General features: G+C 37.1%; 1 pseudogene; it reads left to right on the top strand.

The window, feature by feature from the left end:
* The first annotated feature begins 612 nt into the window (after positions 1 to 612).
* LOC125110423 (uncharacterized) lies at positions 613 to 728 on the top strand (annotated as a pseudogene).
* The last annotated feature ends 18,295 nt before the right edge of the window (positions 729 to 19,023 follow it).

Genomic DNA, 19,023 nt, shown 5'->3' with positions numbered 1-19,023 from the left:
ACATAAACCACAGCAAATCTTCTCAGATCTACCTCCTAGAGTTGAACATCTCTTCATGTGTTTTTTTACCATCTGTATGTCTTCTTTGGAGAATTGTCTGTTTATATCTCTGCCCATTTTTTGATGGAGTTTGTTTGTTACAGTATTTATCTTCAGGAGGTGTTTATATATTTTGGAGATTAATCCCTTGTCAGTCATTTCATTTGAAAATATATTTTCCTATTCTGTGTGGTTTTTTTTTTTCTTTCTCATTTTGTTTAGGGTTGCTTTTGCTGTGCAGATCTTAACCACTGGGTCACCTGGGAACTCCTGTTGCACTGCCAATATTTTCCATTTTTAATGAATAAGAGAAGAGACACTTCCTTGGCTTGTGTGCATGCAGCCCAGCAACCACTCTTTCAGTCCCAGGAATCATCTTTAAAGTCTAACCAGTCCTGAGGCTCTATATAACCAGCGATACTAGAGTGACATCTTAGAAACTGAGAGGAATTTCTTTATTCCCAGAACCTACATCTATTATTCAAAATTTAAGTACTGATTTTTAAAATTACATGTTTTCATTTTCATAGTTGGAATTTTAAAAACTTTTCAAAGAATTAAAAAAATTAAACCTATGGGGCTTTTTCTATAAACCTACATCATTGGAAACGCCTCATAGAGCAACTATGTGATTTCCTTTACTCATAGAATTACATGTTAGATCTGTGAGGAAGAACTACAAGACAGCTGCTAAATAGACTATGAAAAACCTAACAGGGAAACCTTTTTTTATCTTAGGTATTGGCATATCCCAAGGATCTGTACTGTTGTAGGGTGTGATAGTTTAGGAATAAATATGATTTGAACTTAATGCATATTTAGAAGGTATCTAAAAGTCACAACCAGGCAGATACATCTCTTCTGACCCTAAACATGTGGGGCAGTTTTGAAGTGTTCCCATATTTCATTGACACTAAAGAAGCCCATCTACAACAACTGGTTCATGTTAACATGACAAATGGTTCACGTATGCACTGTGCGAAAATTCTTTTTGAAGGGTCTCCCTTGAAGATAATGACTGAAACATTTAAAGGACCCAAAACACTGGAGAAAGCAATGAAAAGAGAATCCTTAAAAGTATATTGACTTAAACAATTTTGTCTATGTTACACATAATAAAAAAAAATCTTAAAAAAATAAAAAAATAAAGATACTGGTTTACCTGCCATTGTGAAAGGCAGAAAGTCTGTGGTGAAATATACTTCTCTGGAAAATTCTTAGTTATTTAATACACATATTCCATTTATACGCATATGTTTATTCTGTGTGTGTATATAGGCATATATATGCCAATCCTCTCTCTCCATATATGTTAATTTTTTAATCCTGAAATCACAAGGGTTAATTCTTATTCTAATTGTTTTTCGTTTCATCACTGCCTGGTTGGATGTTCGGGAAATGCCCTTTGGATCAAATTAGGAACCATTCATTTTATTTTATCCTCCTACTGCTTGAGGATTCCAAGTATTGATAAAAAGTTGAAAGGACAGGAAAGAGCTAAAAGAATGTGGAAGTTGAAGAGATACTAATTCTGTCCAGGTTTTCATTCTCTTCCTAGGGCATTTTCAAGTACTTCACTTCTGGTTCTGGACTACCTATTTCTCTTTCTGTTTCCTGGACAGTGATAGAATAATGGAAATGCATGTACTTCTGATCTGCTTCCTGGATATTGTATGAAGATAGCGTGTTCTTTTTTTGTAATAATTTTCATCAAATATATTTCTTTACTCCACTTACTCTAACTTTAATTAATATCTTATATGTGCTTCTTTCACTCTAATTAAAGTTTTTGTTAAACTACTCAGTAACACATTTAGAGGCATCCCTAGCGTAATTTACCAAAACACCTAGTTTAATGTAGCACAAACTGTGGCTTCTTTCATTTCCAAGGATTATCCCATTTCTCTCCCTCTCTTTTTTTTTTTCTTTTTCTTTTTTTCAGGGCCGCACCCACAGCATATGGAAGTTCCTAGCCTAGAAGTTGAATCAGAGCTACAGCTGCTGGCCTACACCACAGCCACAAAAACATGGGATCCGAGCCACATCTTAAACCTACAACACAGCTCATGGCAACCTCAGATCCTTAACCCACTGAGCAAGACCAGGGATCAAACCCGAGTCCTCATGGATACTAGTCGGGTTTGTTACCACTGAGCCACAATGGGAACTCCAAGGATTACCTTTATTTACAAACTCCATAGACACAATTATTCATGCTGGGGAATTTTAATAGCAACTTCATTTTATGTTACACTTAAACATGAAGGACAGAAAATCTACAAAATGTGCAGAGTATGACTATTAATTACTAATTAGTGCTTAATCTTATAAAATCTTGCCATTAATTATCATGCTTTAAAAGTATGCTCAAATATATCCATTAATTTAATTTAAAGAGCGTTCTTTTCTTTTCTTTTTTTTTTGTCTTTTTGCCTTTTCTAGGGCCGCTTCTGTGGCATAAGGAGGTTCCCAGGCTAGGGGTCCAGTCGGAGCTGTTGCCATTGGCCTACAGCAGAGCCACAGCAATGCAGAATCTGAGCTGCATCTGCAAGGAGGTACACCACAGCTCAGGGCAATGCAGGATCCTTAACCCACTGAGCAAAGCCAGGGATTGAACCCGCAACCTCATGGTTCCTAGCTGGATTCGTTAACCACTGCTCCATGACGGGAACTCCTTAATTTATAGAGCTTTCTGAAACCTGTCATTTAAATCTTATTCTTATGACCTGATCTACTAAGAGGAATTCACTTGGATGAATTTATGGTTTAGAACAATACTGAAGCTTTCAACTCTTTTGTCTGATTTTGTAGATTTAGAAGAATATTACAAAGAATAGGGATTTGCAATTTCCTAGGAAAGGTCTCAACCAAGTGACACAAGGCAGGTTATTCTCTTGTGATTTGAAGTAACAGAGCATATTTATTCACATGCAAAATATTATGATAAGCCCTTTCTCTTATGTTTACTCCCTCAGAAATAGTATATATTTTACCATGTTTTTTTTTTCTCATTTATAATGATTTTTACTTTTTCCTTTAAATCTGGTTTACAGTGGTCTGTCAATTTTCTACTGTACAGCAAGGTGACCCAGTTACACAAACATATATACATTCTTTTTTTTTCTCACATTATCATGTTCCATCAAAAGTGACTAGACATAGTTCCCATTGCTATACTGCAGAATCTCATTGCTTATCCATTCCAAAGGCAATAGTGTGCATCTATTAACCCCAAATTCCCAGTACATCCCACTCCTTTCTCCTCCCCTTTGGCACCCACATGTCTGCTCTCCATGTCCATGATTTTCTTTTCTGTGGAAAGTTTCATTTTTGCCATATATTAGATTGCAGATATGTGATATCATATGGTATTTGTCTTCTTTCTGAATTCACTTAGCATGAGAGTCTCTAGTTCCATCCATGTTGCTGCAAATGGCATTATTTTGTTCTTTTTTATGGATGAGTAGTATTCCATTGTGTATATATACCACATCTTCTTAATCCATTCATCTGTCAGTGGGCATTTAGGTTGTTTCCATGTCTTGGCTATTGTGAATTGTGCTGCAAAGAACATTCACGTGCATGAGCCTTTTTCAAGGAGAGCTTTGTCTGGATATATGCTCAAGAGTGGGATTACTGGGTCATATGGTAATTCTATGTATAGTATTCTATGGTACCTCCATACAGATTTCCATTGTGATTGTACAAATTTACATTCCCACCAACAGTGCAGGAGGGTTCCCTTTTCTCCATACCCTCTCCAGCATTTGTTATTTATGGACTTATTAATAATGGACATTCTGATTGGTGTGAGGTGGTACCTCATTGTAGTTTTGATTTGCATTTCTCTAATAATCAGTGATGTTGAGTCCTTAGGATTTTCTATATATAGTAACATGTCATATGCATACAGTAAAAATTTTACCTCTTCTCTTCAAATTTGAATACGTTTTATTTCTTTTGTTTCTCTGTTTGCTGTGACTAGGACTTCCAATACTATGTTGAATAACAGTGGTGAGAGTTGGCATACTTGTCTTACTCCAGATTTTAGTGGGAAGGCTTTCAGCGTTTCTCCATTGAGTATTATATTTGCTGTGGGTTTGTCATAAGTGACTTTTCTTAGTTAAGGTATGTTCCCTCTATACCCACTTTGATAAGAGTTTTGATCATGAATGGATGTTGGACTTTGTCAAATGCTTTCTCTGCATCTATTGAGATGATCATATGGTTTTTGACTTTTCTTTTGTTAATGTGGTATATGACATTGATTGATTTGTGTATGTTGAGCCATCCTTGTGAACCTGGGATGAATTTCACTTGGTCATGTTTATGATATTTTTGATATGTTGTTGGATTCAGTTGGCCAAATTTTGTTGAGAATTTTTGTGTCTATATTCATCAAAGATATCAGCCTATAGTTTTCATTTTTGGTGGTATCATTGTCTGACTTTGGAATTAGGGTGATGGTGATATCATAGAATGTCTTTGGGAGTGTTCCTTCTTCTTCAACCTTTTGAAAAAGTTAAAGGATGGATACAAGTTCCTCTTTGTATGTTTGGTAGAATTCCCCTGTGAAGACATCTGGTCCTGGACTTTTACTTGTAGGGTGTGTTTTAATGACATATTCAATTTCATTTCTAGCGATAGGTCTGTTCAGTTGGTCTGTTTCTCCTTCTCCTTCTTCTTCTTTTTTTTTTTTGTCTTTTTAGCACTGCACCTATGGCATACAGAGGTTCCCAGGCTAGGGGTCCAATCACAGCTGTGGCCACCAGAGTATGTCAGAGCCACAGCAATGCGGGATCTGAGCTGCGTCTGCGACCTACACCACAGCTCACGGCAACGCAGGATCCTTAACCCACTTGAGCAAGGCCAGGGATCGAACCTGCAACCTCATTGTTACTAGTCAGATTTGTTAACCACTGAGCCATGATAGGAACTCCTGTCTCTTCTTGATTCAGTTTTGGCAGGCTGTAAGTCTCTAGAAAGTTGTCCATTTCTTCTAGGTTGTCAAATGTGTTGGCATACAATTGTTCATAATATTTTCTTATGGTTTTTTTTTTTGTATTTCTGCAGTATCTGTTGTGATTTCTCCTTTTTAATTTATTTTTTTATTTTGTTTTTTCTCTTCTTGGTGAGTCTAGCCAGAGATTTGTCATTTTTGTTTACCTTTTCAAAAAGCCAGCTCTTGGTTTGATTGATTTTTTTCTATTGTTTTTGAACCTCTCTTTTATTCATTTCCTCTTAGATCTTTATGATTTCCTTCCTTCTGCTGATTTTAGGGTTTTTTTGTTCTTCTTTTCCTAACTCATTTAGGTGGGGGGTTAAGTTGTTGATTTGAGACTTTGCTTCTTTTTTGAAGAAGGCCTGATCGCTATGAACTTCCTTCTGAGAACTGTTTTTGCAGCATCCCATGGATTTTGAGTGATTGTGTCTTCATTAGGTATTTTTTAATTTCCTTCTTGATTTCCTTTTTGACCCATTGGTTTTTTAGTAGCATGTTGTTTTGCCTCCATGTAGTCAGTTTTTTTCTCATTTCTTTTCCTATGGTTGATTTCTAGTTTCATGCCATTGTGATCAGAGAAGATACCTGAAAGAGTTTCTATACTCTTCAATTTGTTGAGATTAGCTTTGTGCCCCAGTAGGTGATCGATCCCTGAGAATGTTCCATGTGCACTTGAGAAGAATGTGTATTCTGATTTTTTGTATGTAATATCCTGAAAATGTCGATTCAGTCTAACTTTTCTATTGTTTCCCTCAGGATCTCTGTTGCCTTATTGATTTTCTGTCTAGAGGATCTGTCCATTGATGTGAGTGGGGTGTTAAAGTCTCCCAGTATGATTGTATTCCCATCATGATTGTTTTCCCATCTATTTCTCCTTTTATGTCTGTTACCATTTGTTGTAGGTATCTGGGTGTTCCTATATTATGGGGCATATATATTGATGATTGTAATATCCACTTCTTGAGTGGACCCTTTTACCATTAAATAGAGTCCTTCTTTGTCTTTCCTTATGGCCTTCATTTTAAAGTCTGTTTTGTCTGATAGGAGTTTTTCAACTCCTGCTTTCCTGTCTTGTCCATTGTTATGAAATATTTTTTTCTATCCCCTAACTTTCAATCTATGTGTCCTTTGCCCTAAGGTGAGTCTCTTGTAGACAGCAGATTGTAGGTTTTTGCTTTTTTATCCAATCTGCCACCCTGTGTTTTTGATTGGAGCACTCCGTCCATTGTCATTTAAGGTGATTATTGATAGATATGTATTTATTGACATTTTTTTGTCTTTTGTCTTTTTTTGTTGTTGTTGTTGTTGCTATTTCTTGGGCCGCTCCCACGGCATATGGGGGTTCCCAGGCTAGGGGTTGAATTGGAGCTGTAGCCACCGGCCTACGCCAGAGCCACAGCAACTTGGGATCCCAGCCTCGTCTGCAACCTACACCACAGCTAATGGCAACACCGGATCGTTAACCCACTGAGCAAGGGCAGGGACTGAACCTGCAACCTCATGGTTCCTAGTCAGATTCGTTAACCACTGCGCCACAACGGGAACTCCTATTGACATTTTAAACCTTGTTTTCCACTTGATTCTGTGTTTCTATTTTCTTTCTTTTTTTGGTTGGATGATTTCAATTCATTTTATGCTTGAGTACTTTTTAGTTTTTGTGAATAAAATATTTGGTTTTGATTTGTGGTTGCCCTATTTATTAAGTATGTTAACCCCTTCCTTTATCTGTTTGCTTTAGCCTGATAGTCATATAGACTTAAACATATTATTAAAATAAAAAAAAGTATCCATATTTTCTTACTTTCCTTCCTACATTCTACAATACTTAAGGTTTTTTTTTTTTTTTTTTAAATGTCTTCATGTTAATATCTGTATGCTGGCTTATTTAAGTGATTGCTTTCCAGTGGTAGTTTCCTCCATCTTACTTCTTCTTTTTATTTTTTATTTTTTAATTTAGAGAATCCCTTTCAGTATTTCTTTTAAAAGAATGGGTTTAGTATTGCTGTATTCTTTATCTTTTGTTTGTTGGAGAAATTATTTCCTCTTCTATTTTAAATGATATTCTTGCTGGATAGAGTATTTTAAGTTGCACACTTTTTTTTTTTCCTTTCAGAACTTTAAATATATCTTGCCACTCTGATGTATCTATATATCTTCTGGCTTGTAGTATTTCTGTAGAGAAATCAGCAGATAGCCTTATGGGAATTCCCTTATAATTAACTCTTTGCTTTTCTCTTGCTGCCTTTAGAATCCTCTATCTTTAACTTTTGCCATTTTTATTGTAATATGTCTTGGTGTGGTCCTATTTGGGTTCAACTTGTTTGGGGCCCTCTGTGCTTCCTGTATCTTGATATCAGTTTCCTTTAGATTTGGAAAGTTTTCAGATGTAATTTCTTCAAACATATTGTCAATCCTCTCTTCATTTTTTTTTTTATTTTCCTTCTGGAATTCCTATTATGCATAGTTTGCCCCACTTTATATTATCCCATAGATCTCTTATATTGCTTTCTTGTCTTTTCATTTGGTTTTCTGTCTGCTCTCTTGATTAGGTGATTTCTATTATTCTATCTTCCAAGTCACTAATTCATTCCTCTGCATTATTCATTATTCTATTTAGTGACTTTAGCTCAATTTGCATCTCTGCAAATGAATTTTCTAATTTTTCTATGTTCCTCCTTATATTTTCTAGTTCTTTCTAAAGGAATCTGCATTACTGTTCATATCCACTCTTAATTTCTTAATATTCAGCCTTAATTCCGTCAGTATTTTCACTACCTCCATTTCGAACTCAGTGTCTGTCAGATTGCAGAGGTCTGTTCCATTTTTGCTGCTTCATGTGAGTTCTTTTCTTTTAACTGGGAATGGTTCCTGAGCTTCTTCATCTTGCTTATGTTTTTTTCTGTGAGTTTAGGGAAGCCAAACTATAGTCTTGGAGGGCTACTTCTATGCAAGAGCGCCCCTTTGTATTTTGTGGGTGGTTACTATTTGTTTTTGGTGTGGGAGTTTGAATATTTGCCATCACTTCTTTGGTGTGAGCAGGCTGTTATCCCAGGGTGTTGAGGGTGTTTCCAGGGAGAAGGAGGCAATGGATAGGGCTAGTAGTCAGTGTCTGGTTCCTGGGCTCTTAACAGCAGCAAGGACCTGCAGGAAGGTGGTGCAGGCTACACCTAGTTGCAGGGCCCTGGGAAGTGGGAATGAGCCTACACAGATTTACAAGGTGCCCAGAACATTTGGCAGTGGTGGTGGCAAGGTGTGTGAGTTCCCAGGGGAGTGAGAGCCACAACAGGTGGTGTTCAATCGCAATGCCCTCCTCTGAGGTGATTGGAACTGCAAGTGTTGCTTTTCATGGACCCCTAGTGGTGGTGGGCAATGCCCCACATCTGGAGTCAGAGATAATTGTGGTGGTTTGCCCCACCACCTGCAGACTATGCCAGAAGTACCCTGTCTCACTTAGCCACATAGGAGTTGCTGCAAGACTTCTAGTTGTAGGGTCTTGGGAAAGGACAGTGATCAAGTGTGTGGGCACTGCTTAGATCTTTTGGCAAGGCAGGTGTATTCCCAGGAGGGTGAAAGCCACAATGTGTGGTGCTTGGTTGCAGTGCTCTTTTTTTTTTTTTTTTTCCTTTGGCTGATCCCTGAGGTGGAGTCCACTCATAGGCCCCCAAAAGTGGCAGGCCAGGCCTCCCTCTGGCCTCCAAGACAACAGCCATAGATCATGCAAGAGGCACCAAGCGTCAATTAGCCCAGTGCTTCCCTTGGCCCACACAAGAGATTCCCTGCCACCCCTAGCCTGCACAAGAAGTGCCCAGTCTCCCGTAACCAGAGCAAGTGACTTATTGTTACCTGTAGCCTGCACCAGAGGTGCCCCAACCTCTGAGAGCCTGAGCAAGTGCCTGCATAGTGGGATTCCTATGGGGGTCCACCCCTCCTCCTCTCACCCTCCCCAACAGTGGTGCCTTGCTTCTCCTGTGGGCCCAGACCTTCTCCCAGTTTCCCTCTGCCTTGGCGTTCCACTCCCCAGACTGTAGCACACTGCTCCCCCGCTCGTGGCACACCACTCCTTAGCCCCTCAGGCTGTCTCCACACAGCCAACCCTAGTCCTTTCCTGGGGACTGACTTCCAGAGCCTAAGTCTCAGTGCCCAGCCCCCACCCGAGTGTCTCAGGCTGTGGTGTCTGGGGAGGTCGGGCAGATGACTGGTGTGGCTCTCACTCTACTTTGTCCTCAGTCCAGCTGCTGCACTTTTCTCAGCTACTTTGAGGTCCCTCCTCCTCAGCTGATCTCCTGGTCGATTAGGTGGCTTCCCAGGGTGTGGGTTCCTTTTCTCTTTCATGGCTTCCTCTCAGGAATGCTAGTCCTGTCCTGATTCCTTTTTTTTCTCTCTCTTTTTCTTTTCTTCTACCCAGTTATGTCAAGGATTTCTTGCCCTTTTTGGGGGTCTAAGTTCTTCTGCCAGTTCAGAAGATGTTTCATGCACGTTGTTTTACATGTAGATGTGTTTTTTTGATGTGTTTGTGGGAGAAGGTGAGTGTGATGTCTTACTCCTCCACCATCTTTATCTTCCTCCCTAATTTACCATGTTATTTTCAGCAAGATTTTTTAAAATATGAGACACATATGTCTGAATTCAAAAGACATCTTAACTAAAATATCAATCAGTAGTTGTCCTGCCAATTATCTTGCTAGAATTCTCAGTTCTTAGATTTGTGCTTTACTGAGAATTAGCAGAAATAGGCCTAGAGAGTATTACATTATTTATCCTATTATTCTTCTTCAAGAGTTGCTTTATTAGTAACTTTTTTTCCCTCTTTAATTCTCAACCAGCTCTTTAATGATCTCAGTTCCTCATCTTTGTTAATGAAAGGCAACGGGCAAGGAAAATGAATTTCCCCATAATTCCTCACTCTAGCCTCTGGTGAATTGACTTTCCCAGTATTCATTGAAATGCGTTATCTCATTTATCTAGAAATGTCAATGACTTGTAGAAAAGACTGCATCTGAATGTGACTTGGATAAACATGAGCTAATATCTCAAAGTAAATGTCTTTCCCTTTGCACTGTGGATATAATTTATTAATACTCAATTACCTTTTTTTTGAGAACATTAATGTGGAAGAAAACAGACAGATGCTACATGGAAAGTTTAAAAGCATGGATAAAGCCAAAGCCAAAAATTAAACATGTAAAGAAATTGAACTTAGGCTATTGCAATAAGGAGAAAGCCCCAGATCTGAGATCACCAATTTATCAACAGCTGACTTCACCTTAGGCTTTATAGGAGAAGCAGGTGTCACAGGTATTGTGATTTAGAGCTGGAGTTTCTTTGCAAAAAGTCCTGGTCAGTTAGCTATAGAGGAAAGGTTCATCTCTGTGTCCAGTTAGCTTCAGGGGGAAAAAAAGTGCTAATCTCAGTTAATCATTCATCAGATAAAGAACAAGAAGTTTGACAGTTTTTGTCTGACCTATTGAACAGGCTCAGGCTGAAGGAATGTCTGTATTTGGACTTTCCACAGGCAAACAAGTGTGCCACTGGGAGTCTTACTTGCACTGTATAGGGGAAGGTGGTTGGTTCTTTGTAGTGAGTCTTTTCACAGAACACACATGGTAGTGGCAGAGGTGGTTGGAAAACAAGGTTGGGTGTATTTCCTAATGACCACAATCACTATTTTGTGGTTTATTTCAATGTTGTCAATATTAATAAATTTAGGGCTATGAAATAAAGGCAGGAGCCATTTACCCAGATTCCTCTGAACATTATATCTTTAGACTTGCAGTAATGACTCTAATGCCATTAGGTCATGGAAGAGTATTCTTGTAACTGGGGAATTTATATCATAGGCCATTCCAAAACTTCACTCTGGATCTTTCTCGCCATTTCCTCAATGTGAAGATGCTTCCACTTTGAAGTTAGGGTTGTTAGGGTTGGACCATCAGGTCAACTTTCTGTGATTATGGAAGATAGTCATTCTTCTGATCTTCTCCTGGGTACGACTGTTCAGCTGTTCTGAGATCAAAGTCATTACCAGGATAAAAATGAGTATAAGCAACAGTAACCAAGAAATATTCCTTAAGGGAAAAACAACAGACTTTTTGATTTGGGGAGCAATCTGTGTGCAGGTGACTTATGACAAAATAGAGTTCCCAAACTAAATTGACCAGCAGACTGCTAAAGTGTTGTGCTATTAGGAATCTTAGAGAAGAAAGAAATACTGCAGCTGATTTAACTAATCGAGTTTGGAGGCCAATCTTCAAGCATCAGTAAGGAGTGGATTTTTAAAATGATACTGCTCCTAAGCCCATGGGGGTTTTCTCCCTCATTATCTTTGTAAGGTAAACATGGGATCACACCTGACAAGTGAAACTCTTGCAGCATGAAGCAATAGCAAACCAAGTTCAAACTTAAGGAGAGCACAGATGTCTATTTTGTTCACCATGGAATACCCAGTGCCTAGAACTCTGTCTAGAATATAGGCAATGCTAAATACACACACTGAATGTATAAATGCAGAATTGAATGAACAATTATGTGCCAAGAAACCAGTTCACCTCCAGTGAATTCATTCCATAACCTAGTTCCAGTGATGTTCTAAAGTCCTTTTGCTCACCTAACAAGTCTTTAATCCATAGGATTCACAATGTGAGGTGTATATCAATATACTTTTGAAACACCTTTCTTTCACTTACACTTTCTAAATCTGATTATTCTCTTCTTTCTTCCATCTCATTAGGCTTTTTCTTTTTTCTTTTGTTTTAATTTTATGATCAGAGGAAATCTTCCATTCAGATCTGTGTTAATATAACACCAAACATTCTTGTAATGCTATATTTGTAGCTTAGTATATTTCCATAGAATACTAGTTTCCATTTTCTGGAGGAATATATTAAGTTCATCAGGCTCAGAATGTAAGTGATTACTGGATGATCTGTTTGATATATTAATACATCTCTGTGTAGATGTTTGTCTCCGGCATACTCTAACCTATTAGTAATACAAATTAAATTAGAGTTGTGGCTTCCATAGTCAACATCAATTTCTACTATTGTTTAATATTCTGAACGTACATTAGTTGACACAACATAGAACAATTAACAATAAGAATAAAAGACTAGATGTAATTATTTACCGATATGCAATTTAAGTACCAAGATAGTTGACCAATTTGAGGCATGAAGTATGATGTCTGATACAATATATAGATATAATTAATACTGATTTTCTGTATATAATTTTTGTACTCTTGTATAATTCATAATAAAATATTTATTATAGTTATTATCTTTACTTTCCATTTTAACATAATAAATTTTATAAAAACAGTATTATATCAAAACTTACTGTATTTGCTCCATTTGACTTCTGGTAATTGCAAAATAAACCATTGTTAAAATATTTCTTCCAGATTTTCAAACAAGTTTATGAGGTCAGTATAGTTGCAAGAAAATATTTGTTAACAATGTCAAAATTCATTATAAACAGGAGAATGGAGTGTCCTTTTTGGGCAGTTTCTTATATTATCCAACACTTCTAAAGGAGCCATCAAAGAAATTGCTCATTAATTGTACCTTATGAAATCACCCCCAAGTCTTTACTAATTTCTTTTTGACAGATTCATCCACAATACCCACAAGACAGTAAAAAAAAAGAAAAAAAAAGTAAGTCAAAAACAAGCTAATGTTGATTGGAATTTCATAAATTTCTTCTCAATCAACAATTTCTTACACACTTCACTAGCTCTACCCCCTCTGCAGCATTTGAAAGGAACTGTAGGAAAATAAATGTTCCTGTTCTGTGCTGTATGTGCAGCTCATACAGATATAAATTCTCACTTATGAAAGGGATTTTTCTTCCAGTCATCTACACAGAAGGGGATAAGTAATCAAAATATTGAGCAGGAAATACATAGATAAAAAGTAGTAATGAATATCAGGTGTTTTATGAGATTAATTTTTTCCCTTAAATTATGCAAATGTCAATATACTTGCCTACAAAAAGGCTTTTAGTAACATAACTATTATGCTCAGCATGGAAATAACACACTAACCAAATATCTAGTCTGAGTACCCCATGGGACAGAAAGATTTGTAGGTAGGAGAGGCCAGCTTAACAAAAGAATAAATTTAATCTGCCTGAATCAGACTTAGTATTTCTTTTTGAGTTTTTATTCTAATTTTGCCATTGGTTTATCTGTCTATCTACCAACTTATCTATCATCTATCTATCTATCATCTTAACCATTATGCAATTATATCATGTTTTTTTCTTTCTGAGATACTCTTTATCATCATTATTAAAATTTAGCCAGTACTCACAATGTGATAGATATGGTACAAAATAAAAGAAATATGGAAGACAAATCATGGGAAAAAAAAACAGCAATTGAGAGCAATATGATATTATGAAATGTGAACATGTATTATGTGTTACCAAAGCAGTTGTAAAAGAGAAGTTTTGGCATTATAATGAAGTTACATTTTCCTTAACATATGTTTTTTGTTTTTTGGTTTTCTTCTTCATCTGTACCTGAGGCATATTGAAGTTCCCGGGCTAGGGGTCAAATTGGAGCTGCAACTGTCGGTCTGCACCACAACCATGGCAACATCAGATGGGATCTGCAGCTGTGACCTACACTGAAGCTTATGGCAACAACAACATATCTTTAACCCACTGAACCCACTTTAAATGGAAATTCAAAGATAAGTTTTTATGAATCTATATAATATGAATAAAAATATTTTTGCTGTATAAAACACCTTATATTCAAGAGCTTGGAATGTATTTATATATATTCCATGTATAGATCATTCCTAAATAAATAAATAAAGCAAGCATTGCTAAGGAAGCATGGAAGTTATTAAAATCACCAATAGATGGCAGTAGCTGTTTATATTTTAAGTTGCTTAAAGGCACTGGGCCATCTATTTCAATGCAGCACTGAAATCAATGTTGATCTTAAAAGGATCGTTTTTAACTTTAATCAGCAACATTTATCAAAGTTAAATGTAAATATAAATGCACACGTGTATTTTTACATATATACATACACATACATATACATGAACACAAACATCCATTTACATATTATATTACATAGCTGTTGTGTAACAAAACACAATACTTAGAAGCAAGTGTGCACTATATTTTACACACTTTCTGAGGGTCAGCAATTCTTGTTGGGGATTAGTGGGTGGTCCTGACTCAGTGCCTCTGGTGAGCTGCACTCAAGTTGTCTGTGGGGTGACAGTCTCCTGAAGGCTCTGGACAATCTACTCCAAACTCCTCAAGGGCTGAGAGTGAGTGGCTTCAGTTCCTTGCTATGTGAGCCGCTCCAGGGCTGCCACCACGAGGCGGGTGCTGCTGTCCCCAGAGTGAGCGAGGAAAGAGAGGGAGAATGAGAGGGAAGGAGAGTACAAGGAAACAATTAGTCCATGAGCCCTACAAATCAGAACCCAAAGTGACCTAGTATCACTTCTGTCTCCCAGCCACATACACTTGCCCTGGTGTAATTTAGGAGAGGTTACTAAAGCAGGGTAGTTTGACTATCAGTGAGAATAGAAAGATGCATCTAGGGGGTGAGTTAGATATTTACAGGGAGTATCTTCATGCTTAATATTTTATTCTTATGTCAAATTCAATATTTCCATTTCTGTAATTTCAAACAATCCTTTCATTTATTTCTACTCTGTAATTTTTATTTTTTCCTTTCTCCTTTCTTCCTCCCTTCCTTCCCTCTTTCCTCATTTCCTTCCTCCTTCTTTTCCCTCTTTCCCCTTTCCTTCCCTTCCTTCTTTCCTTCCTATCTACACCTGCAATGATCATACCCATAAATATGCTATAAATTTTTAATATCTTAATTGAGACATTATTAAAATTTGGAAAAGAAATGTCAGAGAAAACAGTGTTGTTATTCACTGATAAAATGTTATCTTCTCTTTGGAGTGGGCAATATCTAGATTAAAAGCCCTTCTGGATTGCTAATTTACCTTTAGTCAATCCATGACAACTTTCATTTGCTAGAAAAACATGTATTTAGAGTCAAAATATGTTTATTAGAGAAAAAGGAACTGTTAACAGATAAGGTCAACAAGTTAGGTAAGTAGTGTAGGCGCAGATATAGAAAACTTTTAAAGTGTCAATTGTGAATAAAAACAACTTTAGTGATGCTTTTAAACAAAACTGTGATTTGATGGATAGTGGTCAGAGAATGGTACTAAACAGACAGGGTGTGGAAAAGAAAAGACAAAAGTCCTTAATTTTTAATTTTTAAGAAAAAAGATTACATTTAAAAGTACTTTCTTGGTTTCAGACATCTCCATCAGGGTGTAATAGAGAAAGCCAAATCCCTCTAAATACTTTAAACAGAAAAATATTTAACTCCCGGAAGTTGGTGCTAACAAATTCATTGCAGTTGTCAGAGAGAGTTTTGGCCTCTCTTCCAGGTACCCCCTGGCAGGACTCTTTGAACATTTAAACCTGATTAGCACAGGACTTTCTACCTGAGACACAACTAAGAATGTGTCAAAAGCACCACAGAAACTTTTGATTTAAATACTCAGTGAGGAGTTCCCATTGTGGCTCAGTGGAAACGAATCTGACTAGTATCCCTGGCCTCGCTCATTGGGTTGGGGATCTGGATTTGCCGTGAGCTGTGGTGTAGGGCAGTGAGTACAGCTCTGATTCGATGCCGACCTGGGAATATTCACATGCCATGGTGTGGTCCTAAAAGGACAAAAAAAGAATTCAGTGATTTTGTGATTTATCAACATGAAAGATGGAATTACTGCAGCTGTTAACATAATAACTTCTGTGATGCCAGAGATTGGACTTCAGTGATTCTGGAGAAAACTTCCATATACATACAGTGTTGCAAACAGAAAGTATCCAGAAATAAATGAAGGAGGACTTCTGTTTTACTGTTTTTTTTTTTTTAAGTTTTATCGAAGTATAGTTAATTTGCAAGGTTGTGATAATTTCTGCTGTCAACAAATACAGTCATACATATACACATATCCATTCTCTCTCAGATTCTTTAACCACATAGATTATCACAGAATAATACTGGGTAGGGTCCTCTGTGCTATATAGCTGGTCCCTACTGGCTAATCATTCCATATACGTCAGTGTGCATAAGCCAATCCCAAGCCCCCAGTCCAACCCTCCCCCACCCGCACCCGTCCCCTTTGGAAACCATAAGTTTTTCATAGTAAGTGAGTCTTATTTACACATTTTACACCTCACGTGAGTGCACACAAACAGCAGCTCCTATGACATATCAAGAACTCCACCTCCAAGTGCATGAAAAATATATAGTATTTATTTTCCAGGTCTTGTAGACACTAGAAGTTGTCAGGCGTGGAGGCAAAATGGCAGTCAACATAGGCTCCATGCTGTGCATTTCCATTTCAAGCAAGTGATCTTTTCTCTACAGCCTCTATCTTTCTCCACAATGATTTCACTTCTCTGCATTGTTCCAGAGTTAAGTAAAAAGTACGGCATGATTTTGCTGCCTCCTTTGGAGCAGCACACTCAATACTAACAGATTTTAATATCCTTTGTAGAAGAAATAACAATTTCTCTCCTGGAAGAATGATCAGCTTGCTAAAGGGATTAGTTGCTCAAACATTAGATTAATCCTCCATGCCCAGGACAAAGCTGCGTTCTCTAGTAAATATTGTCTTTAACAATTCCTATGCCTGAAAACATATGAGAAAAAATTAACATATACTAATTACTGATCAGTCATTATGAAATTATGGTCTCTAATCATTGTAATAACTCCATAAGATAAGTATTGTTAATACAGTTTTATAGATGAGGATACAGATGCATAGCACCCTTAAACAACTTGCCTAAGACTATGTAGTAACCAAAGAGAAGGTCCACTATTGCAATCTAGTTTTCATTCTATGGCATAATGGTCATTAACTATGTGTTCTACCTAAAGAGTCTATTTAACACTGATATATTTAAATTCTTAAACATGTATTATGTATAGTTTGTGTTACTTATGGAATCTAAAATTATGTTCTACACTGAAACTACCTACTGTGATTAAATATTTCTTGCTGCAAGCAGTAGTAAATGAAAAGGAGAGTGGGGAGGTGAAGGAGTGAAAAGCATGGGATAGAGTTTATATTTAATCCCAGCAATTTTAAGATAGATTGTTAATTTGGTATATTTAAAACTTTATTTTCTCCCAAGCTATGCAGAGAATAGTTAGCAAAACAGTCATTGTTTCTGGCTGCACTGTTACACATATGAAATACCATCACTGATTTACCTGCATAAGGGGTTATTTTCCTAGTGAAATAGTAACTACAGGGGAAAAGAGTTCAGGACTAACGTATCCATCCTTCTCTGCCATTTTTAGCATATGATTGTTTCCCCTCACAGTTGTAATTGGGCTGCTCCCCTTCTGGCCATCCCATCTGTCCTCCAGGCAGGTAGCCAGGAAGAGGGCAAATGAGGAAGAGCAGAATGTACGGGCAGAAGTCAGGCAGACTGCCCTCCATTAAAGAGCTTGTTGTAAGTCCTACCCAGCTCAGGCTAGCATGTCATGGCTACACATTGCAGGGGAAAACCATGACCAGGGAGAAAACACTTAGGGAACGTATAAGTGAATGCTATTTACTTTAGAAGGGAAGGAAATTTTTAGTAAATTAATAACAGAAATAATAATCCTAAACTGTTAAGAGGTTAGCTTTCTAGGACCTTGAATAAGCAAATGTTTTAACTGGGTATGTTTCTGCCCTGAAAATATAAATGTTATTATAATAAAGAAAGGGAAGAATGGATTTGGGGAGGCTAATAGCACTGTTTGTAAAGCACTTCTGGTATTGTCCTGGCCCCAAAGCATAGTTGTTAGTTCAGAATCATTAATAATCTGGTTTTAGGGTCAAAAAACAAACATTATTAAAAATCCAAAGTTCCATTTCCAAATTCCTATTCTGATAATTTTTTAAATATGTATAGTCTGTATTCCACTATGCTAAATCTTTTTCCTTTCCTTTCAGATAGAGAGGGACATTTTTTAACATAAAGGGAATAAATATTTTTAAAGATAAACTGTTAAGCATTGTTGGCTACATTTTGGTACAAGTTTCAACATTCACTATCACTAGGGGACAGGATCCCTCTGACAAGTACATTAGCTGTCAAAGCTTTTCCCCCAGAATCAAACTCTTCACTGCTGCACACATTTCTGTACAAGATAAGTCACACAGCCATGCTAAACATAAAAGAAGATACAAGACAAGGTATTACTCTTACTGTAATAACAACATACCTGCCTGCCTTTTTCAGACATTATACTAGAAACCCTGAGATGGTACACAAACTACTTCTATTACAAAGTTGGAAAGTGAGAAGTGCTTGCTATATAAAGATTACAGAAAAGAAGTTATTGAGCATTTAGAAACTGAGTCATTAATGATCATACAATAAAAACTTGATGGATAAACTAAACATTATGAATTCACCAATGCAGTCTATGTGCTTTTGTGCAAATTCTTGGTATACGAATAGAATAGGAAGCCTCATGAAGAATAGCTTATTCACTCATTTGCTAACATTATTGACAATATTTACATTTTAGGAATCATATATTTGTCATTGGATTGGTTTTGGAGGTCTAGTGAAATGTGGAGAGAAGCACAACCCCTAGTTGAATAGAAATTGCAGCCAAGTGGGGATAGAGTGTAGACTTAGAAGGGCAGAGGGGATAAAGAAGAAAGACTGCCGTGGCTTTACAGTGAAAACAGATCACATCTTAACAGGGCAGCAATTCCCCAGTGAGAAGAACCTAGAAGTTTGTATTATGGCTCTTCCATGCATCATTTCTAGTTTAGCATGTATGTGTACAAAGATGTGCACTAATGTGCACAAGTTTCTCAATTCTTAAGGCTTTAAAGAAAAATCTTAATTTATTTCTACATGAAGGTTGGAATTAAAGGCTCCTGCTAAGCGTTATTTCTAATGTCCTATTG

Source organism: Phacochoerus africanus, chromosome 10 (assembly GCF_016906955.1).
Source record: "Phacochoerus africanus isolate WHEZ1 chromosome 10, ROS_Pafr_v1, whole genome shotgun sequence".
Lineage (NCBI taxonomy): Eukaryota > Metazoa > Chordata > Mammalia > Artiodactyla > Suidae > Phacochoerus > Phacochoerus africanus.
Note: the sequence above shows the minus strand (reverse complement) of the source record. Positions and strands in the feature narration are given on the sequence as shown.